Raw genomic sequence first — 16,822 nt, 5'->3', positions numbered from 1 at the left:
CCCCTATAGGATGCATGCATTTCTTGAAGGGAGTATTTACAAAGGACAATGAGCTTAGTGGCTTGAAGAGTCATGATTGGCACATATTCTTGCAATTCATCTTCCTATAGCCATCAAGGATTGCCTCAACGATGACATTAGAGCAACAATTTACAAAATTGGTGCAGTGGTATGTTGGATATCAAGGAAAGAGATTAGTAGAGACACATTGGCTGTTACAATGGCTGAGAAATACTTTCCGACAAGTATTTTAACCATTCAATTGCACTTGCTAGTTCATGTGGTTGATGAAATTGTTGTGGCTGGGGTTCTTCAAAGAGCTCGTCCCTGAAGGTAGTATGGCAGTGGGATGTCTTGTTCAAGAATCACTTGTATATATAACTCAATTTCTCAGTACGTCTGATCCCGATATGCCAAGATTATGGACACAAGAAGAAGATGATTGACTAGTTGGGGAAGAACCACAAGGGAAAGGCCTTGTGAGAACAATGGATGTAGCATTGCATGAAATAGATAAAAAGAGCACAACATTTAATTGTGGTGTGAAGGCTAATTTCATGCAAGAAAATCGTTCAAGTGCAAGTGATGGCAATACTGAAATAGGCATGCTAGATTATTGTGTAACAATCCAAGATATTATCAAGGTTGGATTCAGAAAGTTTGATATGTTCATTTTTGATGTGAAATGGTTCAAGTTGGTAACTCAAGGGACGCAAGTAACTGTACGCAAAGACAAGTGTGGATTTCTTCAAGTAGATTGCACAAAGATATGGACTGACCAAAGGGACACATTTGTGCTACCAGGGCACTGAGAGCAAGTCATCTTTGTGGAAGAACCAACAGATCATAAATGGTTGTTTGTGATCCAAATAAGTCCACGTGGAAAACAAATATTTGATGAGGTGAAAATAGCAGTTGACTGTTTGCTAGATACTGAGGAACTCCCCCCAGATCATGTGATGGTTGAGCATACACCACTAGCACCTATTGAATAACATGAAGAAGACATACTAGTTGAGGAAGTAGGTGAGGCTCATATGGGATTAGGATCAGATGAAGGTGTACTCATTGAGAAAATACATCTTGAACGAGAAACAGACACTAGAGATAATCCAGAAGAAGAACAAACTCAAGCTCAGTATGAACAAGAAACAGACACTAGAGATAATCCAGAAGAAGAACAAACTCAAGCTCAGTATGATCACGATGCATCGATAGCTCTCATGCTAGAGCTAGAAGAGGATGACATCATGGATGAATTACCTTCTACTACTACAAGACAACCGGTTCCACCAATTGACAACAATGATGGAGTATTTCTAGAAATAGATTTATTTGGAGCCATGGCTCTCGTTGAGGATGAGCAAGTTGATGATGAACTTTAATTTCATTGTAAAATAGAGCACTTTCTAAATTGCACCTTTGTGGCGAGGAGGAGGAGCTAGCATTTTTTCTCCTTCAAAGAGCGTGATGGAAGTTATACCCTCCTCTCTCCCTCGGCTCCCCCCCTCTCTCTCTCTCTCTCTTTATCTCTCTTTCTCTTTGATCGTCTCTCTCTCTCTCTCTCTCTCTCTCTCTCTCTCATAGACACATATGCTTGCCAAGAGATAGAAAGAGAAGGCTAAAACACACCCAAGAATGGGAACTAGCAAATATTATATATAATTCAATTTAAAAAAATAAAAATTTTCAACTGTTATTTCGACGCATATTTCGACTACATTTTACATGTGTATTTCGACGCATATTTTGACGTCTGATTCTCTTGTAGTGAAAGCTTATGTATTGCCATTATGCAACATGAGGCTTATGCTGCATATGGCTAATGCATAAACCTCATGCATGAGGCTTATGCACTAGCCTCATGCATAAGCTTTATGTCCTAGCCTCATGCATGAGGCTGAGGAATATGGCCACCTTTTGAGATAAGCATAGCTCTCAAAATAATATCCGTAGAGCATGGAAAAAATAACAAACCCTAATCTTAGAAGCCCTAAAGCTTACAAACCCTATAACATGTAAAAGCATAAGAGACAAAATAAACAATAAAGAGATCTCTTACCTTGTGAGCCTTGTATTGTTGATAACCTACAAAATCAAACCAAATTAAGAAAAAAAAAGTATTCATAACCATAATCTTAGCCTGATAGAGAGTATATACAAAACCCTAATCTCAATAGAAATCTTAATAAAAGCTTTTGCATAACATAGATGTGGATGACTCCACCGGTACTTGCTAGGGAACTCGAGGACTACCAACACAAACACTAGGGCTGGGGAAAAGGGAGTGTGGATCCTCTCAAGGAAGTATACTTGCAAAGGATGAGTCCGCCTCACTGGCTAGACATGCAAGACCTATGCTCTACACTGTCTACCGTGCTCTCCGACCACCACCTAGCACGGTAGTATCCCTACTACAAGCCTCTCACTCACACCCTCGGGGGGGTCACTCGTATAAATATGTAAGTATCACGTGGGTTCAACAGAAGGACATTTTAAATATTTAAAACTTACAGAAATATATTTACAGAGGGGATTTATTTATTGTATTTTTAAAAAAAATTACAGATTTGAATAGGAAAGGATACATTATATTCACTAAAAAATTCACAGATAAGGGACTTTTTAAATAGGCCTTGAACGCACGTGATATAGAGGATTTACATATAGTGACCCCCCCGAGCTCACACCATACCCACCACTGACCACTCACACACCTCACTCACATAGAGAGATAGACAACACACCAACATAGAACAACACTGTATACCAACTATAGATAAGAATTATACAAGAGAGACTGTGCTGCACACAGAGACTGTAATACACTAGAGAATGTGCTCTCCGTCGAATGTACTAGCTGAATGTGCTAGAGTGAATGTGATACAAGAAATAATCTCTTGCTAGAATGTGCTACAATGAATGTTCTACAAGAGAGAGTTTGTCTAAGATAGTGTGTATGTGTCTCCCCTCCTACAGAGAGAGTGCTCCCCTTATCTCCTCCACGGGTGTCCTCCTCCGTGAAGTCCCAACCCTCATCATGTAGTATAGAAGAAAAATCTTTTGTCGGGAAAAGAAAGATGGTGCTCAAGAGGATTTTGCTATCCCTTCGGGGAAAGGAGAGGGGTGTTGCCTCCATGAGTGCCATCGGAGTTGACCATGCACATTGGAGATATCGAAGGGCATCGACGGTTGGAGCGATCGAAGGGCATCGGCGGTGCGGGTGGTCAAAGATGATGAAGGGTACCAGCGATAATAGCGGTCAGAGCCGTCGGAGGGTACCGGCAGTTGGAGCAGTCAGAGGGCACTGGCGGTGATGGGTTGGAGCGGTCGGAGCACACTGGTGGTCAGAGCAGTTTACAGATGCCGAAGGTGATGGTGGGAAGCTCTTGGTGGAGATTGGAGGACGTGACTTCCCATCCACAGGCCGCCCACTACTACTCAATTCACCATCTCGTTGAATGCCACATAAAAATAGAAAAAACAGGTGGTTCTTTGGCAAGCTAGCCTCTGGGAAAAACATCCGGCAAGCAAGCTCCCAAGCATACTTCATACAATTATCCTTCCAGGAAAACCTTCTGGAGAGATATAGAATAAATAAAAATGAATCAACTAGGCTCTTGGGAAACTTCATCCAACAAGAGAGCTGTAGAAAAAAGTATTGAACTAAGGGCTCCTAGGCACTTCATCCAGTAAGCAATTTCTAAGAGCTCCTGGGCAACTTGATCTAGCAAGCCATTGTTGCCTATATTACCACTGTCATCCCCCGGGCAAAGCATCGAGCAAGAAGGTTACTGTGATATCAACCAAATCACAAAACCAATCTTAACAATAATCACTGACCACTTCATCCGGGTAAAACTTCGGGCACAAAGTCCAGGCATACAAAGATACAAAATGAAACCTAGCCATGGCCAATACATAAAAGATCCGCTTCTCATTAACAGAAAAGGTCCGCTTCTCCCAAGCATCTTTTAGCATGTGCCAAGGTAGCCTCCAACATAACTTTTGCTTCAGGGTCAAGACTTCTCATAAACTTCCACGGAGATGGCCATACCAAGGGCTCTGTAGTAGTCAAAGGATCAAGAAGAGCTGCACATGCTATGTTATGGTACACCATAGTGATCAAGAAGGGGTGTTCCCTTGAGAGTTTCTCTGCAGCCTAGTTGCAGACCATGCCAAAATCTCTTTAACACATTCCGATGATCCTCCAAGTGCTGCAAAATGCAATGGTGTTCTTCCAAAACCACAACTGCTTCTCGGGGGGGTCACTATATGTAGAATACACCTATCACGTGCGTTCAAGGCCTATATTTTAAATCCTTTATCTGTGAATTTTTTTATCCATATAATATCCCCTTTTCTTTAAGAATCTGTAAATTTTTTTGAAAAAATGTTAAATCATACCCTTATGTAAATATATTTCTGTAAGTTTCATAAATTAAAAATATGCTTCTGTTGAACGCACGTGATATTTACATTTTTTGTGAGTGACCCCCCCGAGAACTGCTTACACCACCAGATCTTGTGGTCGTTGCACACATGAGAGACCCCTTACTTAAAAGCAAGCAGACTACTATAGAATGGCTGGACCAGGCTGCCAAGCGTAGAGGTGTAGATCCACATGTTTGTGCCACTGAGGGAGGGTTTTTTTGGAAAGAAACACAAATACAAAGGGGGGATTTTTTTTATAGAAAAAAAATACAAAAGGGGATTTTTTTGTTTACTTGATCCGTGTGAGAAGGGGAGGTTGGGTTGGTCAGTGAGGAGAGTTGAGGGGAGAAGAGAGAGGGAAAGGGTGGGTGACAGGTGAGAGCTTGGTCAATGAGGGGGGTGGGTGAGAGAGAGATTTCTTTTTTTTTTTGGTCTCTTGTAAAAGAAATAGGGAAAAAGAAACCTAAGAGGGGGATTTTTTTTTGGGAGATGAAGACCGGATACGTGGCACTTCATGAACACTGGAGTGAGTTGAGGCAGGCGTTCCGCTCGAACCACCACCCATGGCTGGCCACATCTTCCAAAGCGCACTAATTGAGGAGTCTGAAGTCTACACAGATCGTGATCTTGTTGGTCTTCTTTTTTGGAATCACAACTATAGGTGACAACCATTCGGAGTGCTCAATGGGAACGATGATACCTACCTCTTCCATCTTGTCTAGCTCTTTCTTCACCACTTCTAAATAGTTGGGATCCATGCAGTAGATGCCCTTGCTAACTGGCGGACTACCTTCTTTTAGTGAAATGATGTGAGTGCAAATGGTTGGATCTATCTCTGGCAGATCCTTGTAGGTCCATGCAAACACATCTTGGTGATCTGTGAAAAATTTGGTCATTCTCTAAAGAGTGGAAGGGTCCTCCCGAGACCCAAGCTGCCACTAAGATGGGACATGGTATCTCTGATATGCCTAGGTTCAGCTCTCTCACCTCCTTATGGTAAGTGGTGGGTGGAAGAAGAGCAATGCCGAGTGCTGCTTGATGAATAGATAAGGGATCATGGGCTAGGGTGCTGACCAGAGGGAAATCACCAATGTGTTCCTCTATCGAGCCCATTGTGGGTATCTCTTCTATTGGCAAGGCTTCTTGCCCAGTCTTGAGGCACTCTGCTCACCTCTCCTTGTGGGTAAGTCTCGGAGGGGTTATAGGCACCTCTGCTGACTCCTCTTGAGAGACCTTCTTTCAAGGTTGTCGCGAAAACTATAGTTCCCCTAGACCTATGACCTCTATCTATTTATGTGTTGAGACACTGAGGCAAAGAAGGAGGCTAGAGTGAGCAAAGATTCTGTCCAATCCCATGCTGCTGCTTCTTCTTCTAAGAGCTCTTCTTCTTGGGACACCTCTTGAATGGGGTCTAGATCCAACTCCACTATGTTCGTCATATTGCACTAGAACCAATAGGAATTTAACCAATTCCATAGAGGTTCTGCCACCTCTCCTTCTAAGTCGAATGGATCCCAAGACTCCTCCACTAGTAATTCTTTCCATTCCTCCCGCTCTGCCTTGTCACCACACTGGGTCCTTCCTCCCAAATGAGAGTCATGTCATGTAGGGCAGTGCCCCTTGCACTCTCATCGGGGCCTTCTTCCAAGGGCAAGGTCATTGTCCCCCCTGGGTTAGGGATATGCAAGTTGTCTCGGCCCCAATCATGGATTACCTGGGTTGCCCTCAACCAATTGCCCTCAACCAAGGCCTTCCGATGAGCAAGCTATAGGCCCCTCGAGTTGGTGGTAGGTCTAACACCACAAAAGTCGTTTCGCATACTAATCCCTCAAAGCTGATCGAAACTTGCTTGACTGGTCCCACGGGCATCACTTCTCTTTGTTCTATCACTCGGATGGCAAAGGGAGCTCGCTTAGTAATTCGGAGACCCAAGACTTTCCTAGTAGCTTCAGGCATGATATTAACACTAGAACCACCATCCACAATGACCCCTCTAATTTGAGTCCCTCCCAGGGAGCCTGTCACCCTTGGGCTTCAGTGATCGGCCACTCCTGGGATAGTGAGTTATATCCTTTCTTGTTGCCTCCTGGGTTATCACCCACTACTAATAGATGTGGCTTCCCCCCTAGTTGCCATCAGTTCCATCCAATGCTAGACTAAGCCTATCAGTTGCTCTCCTATTTTCTGGCTCAAACCACATAATTAAGGAAGGGTGATTTCCACATTTGCTCCTGCCAACTTTTCCTTCCAACTTAAATTACTAAACTTGGGTTGGGTAGACTCCTCATCTACCTTTGAAGATGTGGTGGTTTGGGCAATGACCAAGGTAGGCACCACTTCCTTCTCCATGGATGGTGTTTGAATGAATTCCTCCACCGCCTCCTTAAAGCTTGTTCCACAATGGATGGGTAGGTACTCCACCATCAGGGAGAGGAGTTGTTGACTTTGGCGGTCCTTGGGATCGGGTGACGGCCGCCACTATTGGAGTGCCAATGGGAGGTGGCACCACTACCACAATTGGAGTGCCAGCAGTGGGAGGTGGCACCATAGCTTCCACCATGTTAACCAGTGGGGTTCTAGGACAATCCTGGGTGTAGTGGTCTTGGCTCTCTAGGTAATGGAGGCATGGGGCTGAGCCCTCAAGTACAATGCATGGTTAGGCTGAGCCCCATACGTGTTGTTAATGGCCAGAGGTATTGGAGGAGCTACCACATAGACCACCAAGGGTGGTTTTGATAGACGGGGTGTTTATGGGACCAGCACGGATGGGAGGTATGACTGATAGGTTAGGAGAGTGCGTGTTTGATATTAAATTTGCATAGGCATGGGGTTTTATGTTAGGGCTACTTCTTCGGGATGAGGGTTATTGTTGTATGTTATCGTGGCTACTTGAGCTCCCTGTTGAGATGATGTGGTCTCGGGCGGTGGAGGGGTTTGTACAAAAGTAACCATGGGAGAGGGAAGGGTGTGTGGGGCAGTTAAGTAGGAGGGACCAGTGGTGACAGGGTTAATATAAGCTTGTTATTGGGGGATAGCTTCTCCAGTTGATTGAGGGTTCAAGAAGGGTGTTGGATTTGGTTGGTGGTTAGGGGCTTGGGAAGAAGTTGAAGCACTTCTGGTTGGGGTCACCATGTAGTCTTTGGCGAAGGAATTAAGTGGGGTGGCACCCTGCTTAAGTAGTTGTTGCATAAGACGAAGTCCCTTGAGGTAGTAACACTCCTTGTCCTCATGGCCTACCTTGAGGTAGTAACACTCCTTCTCCTCATGGCCTACCTTTGAGAAAAATGAGAAATATTTCTTGGTGGGACAATTATTTCGAAGATTACCTTACGAGCTATATAACGAGCACCAAGGACTCACCTTGGGATCTTTGACCTTGAGCTACTTGATCTCCTGAGTGGTCGGAGATGCCGGAGGTGATGGTGGGAAGCTCTTGGTGAAGTCTGGAGGACCTGGCTTCCCGTCCATAATAGAAAACTTATTGAATCTTTTTTTCCCTTCTCATTGAAGCTTAACCCTAACTCTAGATTCTACATAAAAACCCTAATAAAGAGCTTTGATGGAGAGCTCTTTATTAGGGTTTCTATGTAGAATCTAGGGTTAGAGCTAAGATTCAATTAGAAAGTAAAAAGAAGAAAAGAAAACTTAAACGAGAGGAAAGAGAAGGGAATTAAGCACAAGAAAGCTTTCATGGAAAGCTTGTTTCTGTAGGAGATGAAGAAAAAGAGAAGACACACATTGCTTGAGCTTGATGAGGATAGGGTAGGAGAGGTAGAAGTGATAGATTACACATAAACCTACAAAAAACTCAAAGTATCAAGTGTAGGACATTCAAAAGATAAAAACAACACAGCGACAAAAGAAGCGGTATTACTTTTTGTAGGCCATGCTACTGAACATCGTTTTTTTTAACAATAATGTAGTAGTGTTTTCTCGCGTGCTAGGAACACTGCTCACAGCATTTTAGCAGCATTTTTTTGGTGCTGAGCAATGTTAATAACCCTGACATTTTCCTTTCAAAGATGCTGCAAAAATGCTGCTAAAAACGCTGATGTAAGGAAGAGGAGGAAATAGGAGTGCAAGTGGGATCAAGAGAAGGTTTCTCGCAATCACGTTGATAGGATTTTTGTGGCCAAAGGGACATGCTCAATGGAGATTATCACCCCAATCCCAAGAGAAGAAAATAATAAATTGGGCATGGTTAAGGATTCTTGCATGAATAGCTGTGCATTTGTAGCTAGTTGTAATAAGCTACTGTTAGGACTGTTGCATGGTGAATAGCTGATAGGATTAGGTAGAGTAGGTGAGGGTATGCCTTGGGGGGGTTCACCTCTAGGAAATTTTGTGTATCACGTGCATTTAATGGGGTATTTGAAAAACCCCTTGCACTTACATACTTTTATCAATAAAATGACTTTTTTTTCTTCATAAACTTTCAAAATTGGTTTAAAAAACCCCTCCTAGAAATGTAATTCTATAACTTTTTTGAATTAATATACCCCTTCTAATGAAGTTACGTGCTACATTTACATATTTTTAGATGAACCCCCCAAGGGGTATGCATGGAGATAGAGCATAAGCGAGTTTTTTTTTGGATTGAGAGAGCAATGTAGAGAGGATTGTGGAAGCTTTTGTGTGTTGAAGAAGAGATTGCTGAGAGAGCTAGTGTTTGGTTGTGAAGTTTATTGTGAAGCTCGTTAGGTATCTATGGGCTTGTTCTATGTGTACAAGGTGCTGGGAGATTGTTGAGAAAACTTAGATGTGTCCAAAGCAAGGGGATTGCAGGAGTGGTTGGGTTCTGTGTGGGAGATTGTATCCCAAAACCTCACAGTGCATCATTGTTGGAACTTGGACCAGATTAAGGATTGTTCGCAAGTATTTCCTAGTTGTATTTGCCAATTGAAGCCTGCAAGCTATGGCTACAGATTATATAGTTGTTGTTGATCTTGTTGGCGATTGAGAATGTATAGTTGGTTTCTTTGGTGGTCATTTGTGTGAGAGCACTTTTGGTCTGTTGTTGTTTTTTTCATTTATGTGCTCAACTCCTAGTCTCAAGGTTTGTTGCGTGTTGCATAGTCTTCTAAAAATACACAAAGAACCAAGTTGTGTGGAGTTAAGGAGTTCTTCTATGGTTTTGGTTCAATTCTATGTTTTCTGGATGGAGATCTTTTGAAGGCAAGGCTATAAGTGAAGAATTGACTCTAGTCGAGTCTGTGTTGTGTTAGTTACCCTTTGTAATGGTAGGATGAATTTTTTCTAAAACTCTTAAAAAGCTACAAAAGTAATCTTACAAGACTAATATAAATTTGAGTCTTTTATGTATACATTAATCCTTAGTAGTACTTTCTTGCCCAAATCATGGACTAAATATTTTTGCTACTATGAAATGCCCTTGTTTGGTATTAGGGTCCCTAGGACTAGACGACTCTTAGGAAATGAGCTAGTTTAATTAATTAGGACTTTTTTGGTAATTAGAGCCTAGTTATGAAAAAAGGGTTAGGACAAGATGTTCACGTTCTTTTTTTCCACTGGTGGATAAGCTTAGGTGATTATCCCTTTTTTATTTCATTTTAGAGAGAAATAAAGAGAGGGTGCTTCAAATTTGCTTCTTTGTGTAGAGTTTCTAGAGAGAAATAATAGTTTGAAGATTGCGTGGCTTCTAAATTAACCAGAAGAAGAAGAAGAACTGACAAAATTTTCATCACATCAAGCACCACATAAGACAGAGAAGCTTGATAACTGCATAGTGAGAATGCGAGAAGAGGAGGAAACAAGTGAGAGAAAGAGAAAGGAAAGTGGTAATTTAATAGTGTCTCCTCCATAACAAATACACCAGTTGTTCCAGCCAACTATAGTACCCTCACTACAACATTTCACGACTCCTTCTCCACATCATCATCGTGTCTCTTCTCTCGAAAGTCAATGTGTTTTAGAATTTTCAAAGAAAATTCATTCACTCAACGTTTTTTTTTTGGAATTTTCAAGGAAACTTAGAAGCCTCTAAACACATAGTACAGTTTGCTATGCTGAGAAGCCTGAGACTCTTGCTTGCGAGTTACAATCAACGCTGATTTATTTTTAACACTTTGGTTTCCAAGGAATTGGGTGTCTTCTTGGACACTTGCTCAAGTCTCTCTCTCTCTCTTCTTAATTCTAAAGAGAGGAGTGCAAACAATAATCCATCTACAAGCAATTGAAATTCATTGTCATTTTAACGTGAAAAATTCCCCTTGTGGCCTCCCCTCTCTCTCCTCTTACACTCAGCTTTGTAATGTCAATTGTTACGTTCAAACAATTTTCTCGGTAAGAAATCCAAAATAGCCAGCCCACACTTAAAGGATAGATTCAATAAAGGCGACACTTTTGAAAGATTTTTTTAAAGTAGGCTATATACTTAGTCGAGTGTATGCATTAGTCACCGTTGTAATGCCATTTCGGGACACAATATGTCCTAATATCTTGGCCGGGCTTACCATGAATTTGCATTTCTCAAAGTTTAGACATATGCAATAAAGGTGACACTTTTGAAAGATTTATTTTCAAGTGAGCTATATGCTTAACACACTTAGTTCAGTGTATGCACAAGGCATCCATGAAGATTTCAAGAAAAACCCTTAGGTATTCCTTGAAAGCATGACACATCAATCTTTGAAAAGTTACATGAGCATTAGTCAAGCCAAAAGGCATAACCTTGTAAGCAAACACTTCCCACTCAATGGTGAATGATGTCTTGTGCCAATCTACAGGGTGTATTGAGACATGGCTATCGCATGAAAAAGCATCTGAAAAGCTATATTCTGCCTTACCTACTACTCATTCGAGCACTTGATCTATGATAGGGAGAGGGTAGATGCAAAGACCTTCCTCAAGTTCTCGCAAAGAAAAAGTTTGCCATTCTTTTTGGGTACAACTACAATGGGAGACACCGATTCAGTATGCTCAATTTCAATAATCAAATTTGTATCTATGAGCTTATTAAGCTCCCCTTTGATCTTTTCTATGAAGGTTTGGCTATACACATAAGGCCCTTTGTTTGGACACTCCCTTCAAATCCTTGTGTTACGTAGCTCGTAGCAGCTATAGGAGGCTCGAGCCCATCCACATGAGCGTGGACTGCAAGCGAGCTAGGGTTCAGGAGTGAGGGCGCATGGGACAGAAATCCATGGGCAGCTGGGCATGTGTGGGCAGGAAGACCCTTATACATTCTCGGCAATGGGGATGCTATCCCCGTTCTCTCTCAAGCTGGGTGGTGATTTATAGCCTCATCTCCTCCTCCACAAGTATCGTTGCCACACCAATTACGTGAGTATAACATTGGTATCAGAGCGAGGTACCAACCCGCGTGAACAGGGGTTGGACCCACCTTAATCATTTGGGGTCCAATCATTGGGAGGACCTTATCTTTTTTTGTGTGTGGAGCAGCACGACAAGGGGGAGAGGAACGATGGAAGCTTGAGTGGAGGAGGAGGAGTAAGGAGGGAGCACGCTCATGCACCTCAACCGCTGTCGCCATCTTATCTCTCTCTTACCTGCTCTTAACTGCAACCATACCCGGGGGAGAAAAAAGGCACCATACTCTCTCTCTCGTTCGCTCTCTATAGCACAATCTACGCGGGAGAGGTGCAGACCTCGTAGGTAGCACCAAGGCTGGCCGGCATACTAAAGAGGGCTGCGTGGGACAACAGCGGGCAAGGCAAGGCGGGCAAGGACAAAAGCAGCTATGCCAAACTCAATAAATGGAAACAATGCCGACGTCAACAAAAATGACACATACCCCCAGCCAACGCGAGGATAGTAAACTCATTCATTTGCTTGCTATGGAGGGGTTGCACAATCGTCAGCCACTAGTCGACGGCCACCGGCAGCTATAATAGCCAGATTCTTTTTGCCAGATTCTCTCCATCTTGCACCGCAGTCGGTGTTGCACCTCCCCACAATAGTGCGTCGTGCCGGGGTGCTCCTTTTCCTCGATATCGACATCGAACGCGTGACCGCACCATAGTGCGCAGGTCGTCCCTTTGAGTAGTCTCGCTACAGAGCCTATGAGCTTGCCCCAACGACACCGCAAAGCTTCACCATGGATTTCGCCAAGTTCAATAGCCTGCACACTCTACGGGATTGGGTGACTACTTTCCATCAACTTGTCCTATTTTTATTTATTATTTATAATTCTTTTCTACATTTATTTCACTATCTACAAAAATATATGAATAAAAAGAACAAGACCTAGTAAAATCTAGATTCCAATCATGAGCGGGGGTAGGTCACCAACTGTGTGGTGGTTTAGAGTGTTTCTTTGGGATGCTTTCCTCCGTTTCAGGCCTACCAGGGCCAAACTTGACTGCATGAGTCAAGTTGTCTCTTCCCGCTGCATTGAGATAGGATTATTGCCTTTGAGCTTGCGAGAGCCCAAATAGACTCCTGTGTTGACATAGCTCATGACATTGCCTTGTCCAAAGATGACCCTGTAGGTCCATCCTAGCGATGGACGACACTTAATTTGGGGGCGATCAGCCCTCAAAGGCTGATGATGATGAGTATGACCACTCCACCAACAATCTCCTTGATGAGGAGAAATACGGAGTGTATCCTCTGAAACTGATGACATTGATGAGGAAAAGATTGACATCTCTAGGGGGTCCCTTGCTAGGTTATTTGCCTATGCACTAGTCAAATGACAATTTTACTAGCCTAGTTTGTTCAAGGACGTCCAAGGTCAATAAGCATGAGCGCCTCAAGGTTGGAGGTTTACTACAACCATTGGATATTCCTAGAGGGAAATGGGAGAGTATTTCCATGGATTTCATCACTCGTCCAACGTGAATGAATCAAGGAAATGATTCGGTTTAAGTAGTGGTTGACAGATTGACCAAGATGGTCAAGTTTATAGCTATTAAGAAGACGGTCAAAACTCCTGAGTTAGCTAGTTTGTTTATCGAGCATCTCTACAAACTATATGGCCTGCCCATAGATATAGTCTCTGATTAAGATAGGAAATTCAATATCCACTTTCGGAGTGAATTCTTCAAAAGGTTAGAAACTACTCTGAGTATGAGTACGACACACCATCCGTAGTTGTGAGACAAAAAAGAGTAACCAAGTGTTCGAAGATATGCTTCGAGCATATGTTAGCAAAAGCCAATCCAATTATGAGGAGTGTCTGTCGCATTTAGAGTTTGCTTATAACAGTTCAAAACATTCGGCATCTAGATTTAGTCCATTCATGTTGATGCATGGTTTCCAGGTGCTGCTGCTGATGCGATCTCCTATAGCCGTAGGGCTATAGAAGGAGAAGCTGCAATCTATCAAGGAGTTCCTTGAAGATATACAAGATATGTTGCACATATATATATATAATATCTCGTAATAGTCTCTCTCTCTCTCTCTCTCTCTCTCTCTCTCACACACACACACACACACACACACACACACACTCAGTCATTCTCTCTTTAACTCTCTCTATTTCTCTTGAACTAGCCAACTCTCTCTCTCTCTCTCTCTCTCTCTCTCTCTCTCTCTCTCTCTAACACACACACTCTCTACATTTCTCTCTTTAACACTCATTCCTAATTCCATCAATTTTGCAACCAATGGAGTGGATTAGTATCCCTTAACCTCTAGCTTATTTAACTCCACTAGCAATGGAACCACTCACTTTCCAGCCTGGACACCAATGGAGAGTCGTGGTCTGCATAGGGAGTGAAGCTCACATAGTTCTTGTTGTATTGAGCACCGAGGAGCTAGCGGTGATGAGTCCGGCTAGGGCACGAAAGCATCCCTAAAGGAGAGTATGAAAGGTCAAGTGGTCCAAAGGGAGGTGGCACTCCAATATCCACCCAATTCCTAACACTCAAGAGAGCTATGGAAAGAGCAAGCTATGGAGAAGCTTACCCTTCTTTTAGCCTATCATGCTAATTCTTGTTAGTTCTAGGTCAAGTCATGCAAGTAAGTACTCTAATGTTATGAGAATATATTTTAAGCTCTCTTAGAAATATTATTCTACCCTCTTAGATAACGTGAAAATTCTTGGATTATCCTTGCATCATGCCAAATAATGTTAATAGCATGGATGATGCCATTATAAAAATTAATATTTTTTTGTACATTTACGTATGATTGGGTCCTCCAATGTTTGTTATAATTGGTTTGTATGGATGTGTGATTCTTGGGTTGCTTATGCGTGGCAAACATGTGTGTAGTGATGGTTAGAATACTTATGGAATATTTGTTTACCAATTTACTATTAGCTATTTTATAGGTGAAGATAATTTAGAAGATTGAGGAGGATACACATAATTTTATTTGTTGACACACATTTTTGTAAGCAAGCTTTGTATCTACATGTGCTAACTTGTGCACATTTTGATTTATGTTGAAAGTTTAAATTTATAACCTTAGACTTGAACTTTAATACTTTTCTAAAGTGTGATATGCTTTAAACCTAACCTTAATTTATGGACACTCTATTTTGAGCTTAAGAGAGTGCTGTGCAAGTAAAAGTATCTTTTTGTATTTTTGGAGGCTATGGGCTGCTTTGGAATGAAAAAAAATATGTAAATACTCATGTGAGGGGAGAGACCACACACAAGAGGAGAAAATTGCACCCAATGTTGAGTTGTTTTCATGAGCTAAGTATTTTACATGTAACTTGTGGTTTTTGATGAGTTGATTAGGTTGAATAACATATTTTCTTACAAGTCTCTATTTTCCTAGAAGTCCTAGAAGTGTCTGTGTCAGTGGTATCAAAGCCATGGGTCTAGGAAGATGGAGGCAAGAATTAAAAATTTGAAAGCATAAATCAAAGGTTTCAAGAGTTGCAGGCTTTTATCTAAAGGGCAAAGACCATAAGGTAAAGGAAATGGTAAACCACTCTACATAGCCATAAAACCATCCTTTTTCTTGAAAAGTGATTTTCAAATTTTCTAAACCTCTTGTTAATTTGTCTGCACAACTAAAATCAGCATACTGGCTCCACTTTCAGATTGCTAAACCACTACCTCTATGACATAATTCCATAATGGATAGTGGATACTTGCCCATAAATCAATTTGGAGGAAAAAGCGATTGGCTGTAAATTTCTTGATTAAAAATTTAATTAAGTGGAAAATTCAAGATTTTAAAGGATAATAAAGACTTTGAAATTTTTTTCCTTCTCCTTTCCATCCATGGGTGGCAAATCACAAGCGCTAGTAGATTCTTTCTCCTTTCTCATAGTCGCATGCAGACCGCAGGTATTACACTCATGAAGAAACCTTTCAAAAACAAGTTTAAGCTTTAAGCTTTGAAAGCTTAGAAGTTTATCAAATTATAAGCTTTTAAATGCTTATAACATTAAAAAGCTTAAGTGACTTATAAGCTAAAAAACTTCATTAGGGAAAATTTGGACTCAAATTGGGCTCTTTAAGGATTTGTACACATTCTCTCTCTACAAAACGGGTGCATGGTGAAATTTTTACAAATCAAGTCATAAGTGATCGGACTTTGGATATTTGAAATCTACTCTTCGAGCATGATGGGCAACATCATCACCAAATTTGGGGACTTATTGAATATGCTAAATTGCCCATCATGCTACATATCATTAGAAAGGTCTCAAAGAGTAGATTCCAAATGTCCAAACTCCGCTCGCTTTTGAGTTGATTTGCAAAAATTTCATGAGCCCATTTTTGTAAAGAGAGAATGTGTACAAATTCTTAAAGAGCCCAATTTGAGTCCAAATTTCCCCCAATGTATATTTCTTTAAGCTCTAAAACTCTTCTTAGTCTATATAATAGGGACATTCCGGCTTACTGAATGTTTGTAGGAAGAATTATAGAAAAAGTTTATGTTTTCCCTTTGAAAAATTAGAAGACTTCTTACAAGTAAAACATTTGGGAATTACCAAATTAGGAAATTTTAAAAAAATAAAAATGGAGATGCTTTTTCAATGCCAGTTTCCTCATCACATCAAGCCTTGGGTAGGATTTTTTAATACTCAAAACAGATTCGAAGTGACTTTAAAAATCTTGCCAAAGTCGACCAAAACTCAAGACTTTTAGTTATGCACGGAATTCATTTGGAATTGGAGTAAAGGATGGTGCTAAGATCAACCTTTGGACAAATGTTTAACCCAAATTCAACATGGTTTAAAAGCAAAGTTTTTTGTTTTTATTAATTTATCCACATCATAAATTGCATTTTCTTTCTTTCTTTATTTGCGATGGCCGATATACCTACACAACCCACTATGCAAGTAATTTTATGCACTTCAAGAGCAAATTGCAAGTGAGTGTGAATTCTGATGCAAGTTAGAGCGACATATGAACCAATTTAAGCACAATCTTGACTCTTTCGTCTGTGAGGACAAGGAGGAAAGTGATCATGTTAGGCGCACTATGAAAGCCAATTT

The sequence above is a fragment of the Cibotium barometz genome, chromosome 17 (genome assembly GCF_041138505.1).
Source record: "Cibotium barometz isolate CiBa-2024 chromosome 17, ASM4113850v1, whole genome shotgun sequence".
In the NCBI taxonomy this organism is placed as follows: domain Eukaryota; kingdom Viridiplantae; phylum Streptophyta; class Polypodiopsida; order Cyatheales; family Cibotiaceae; genus Cibotium; species Cibotium barometz.
Note: the sequence above shows the minus strand (reverse complement) of the source record.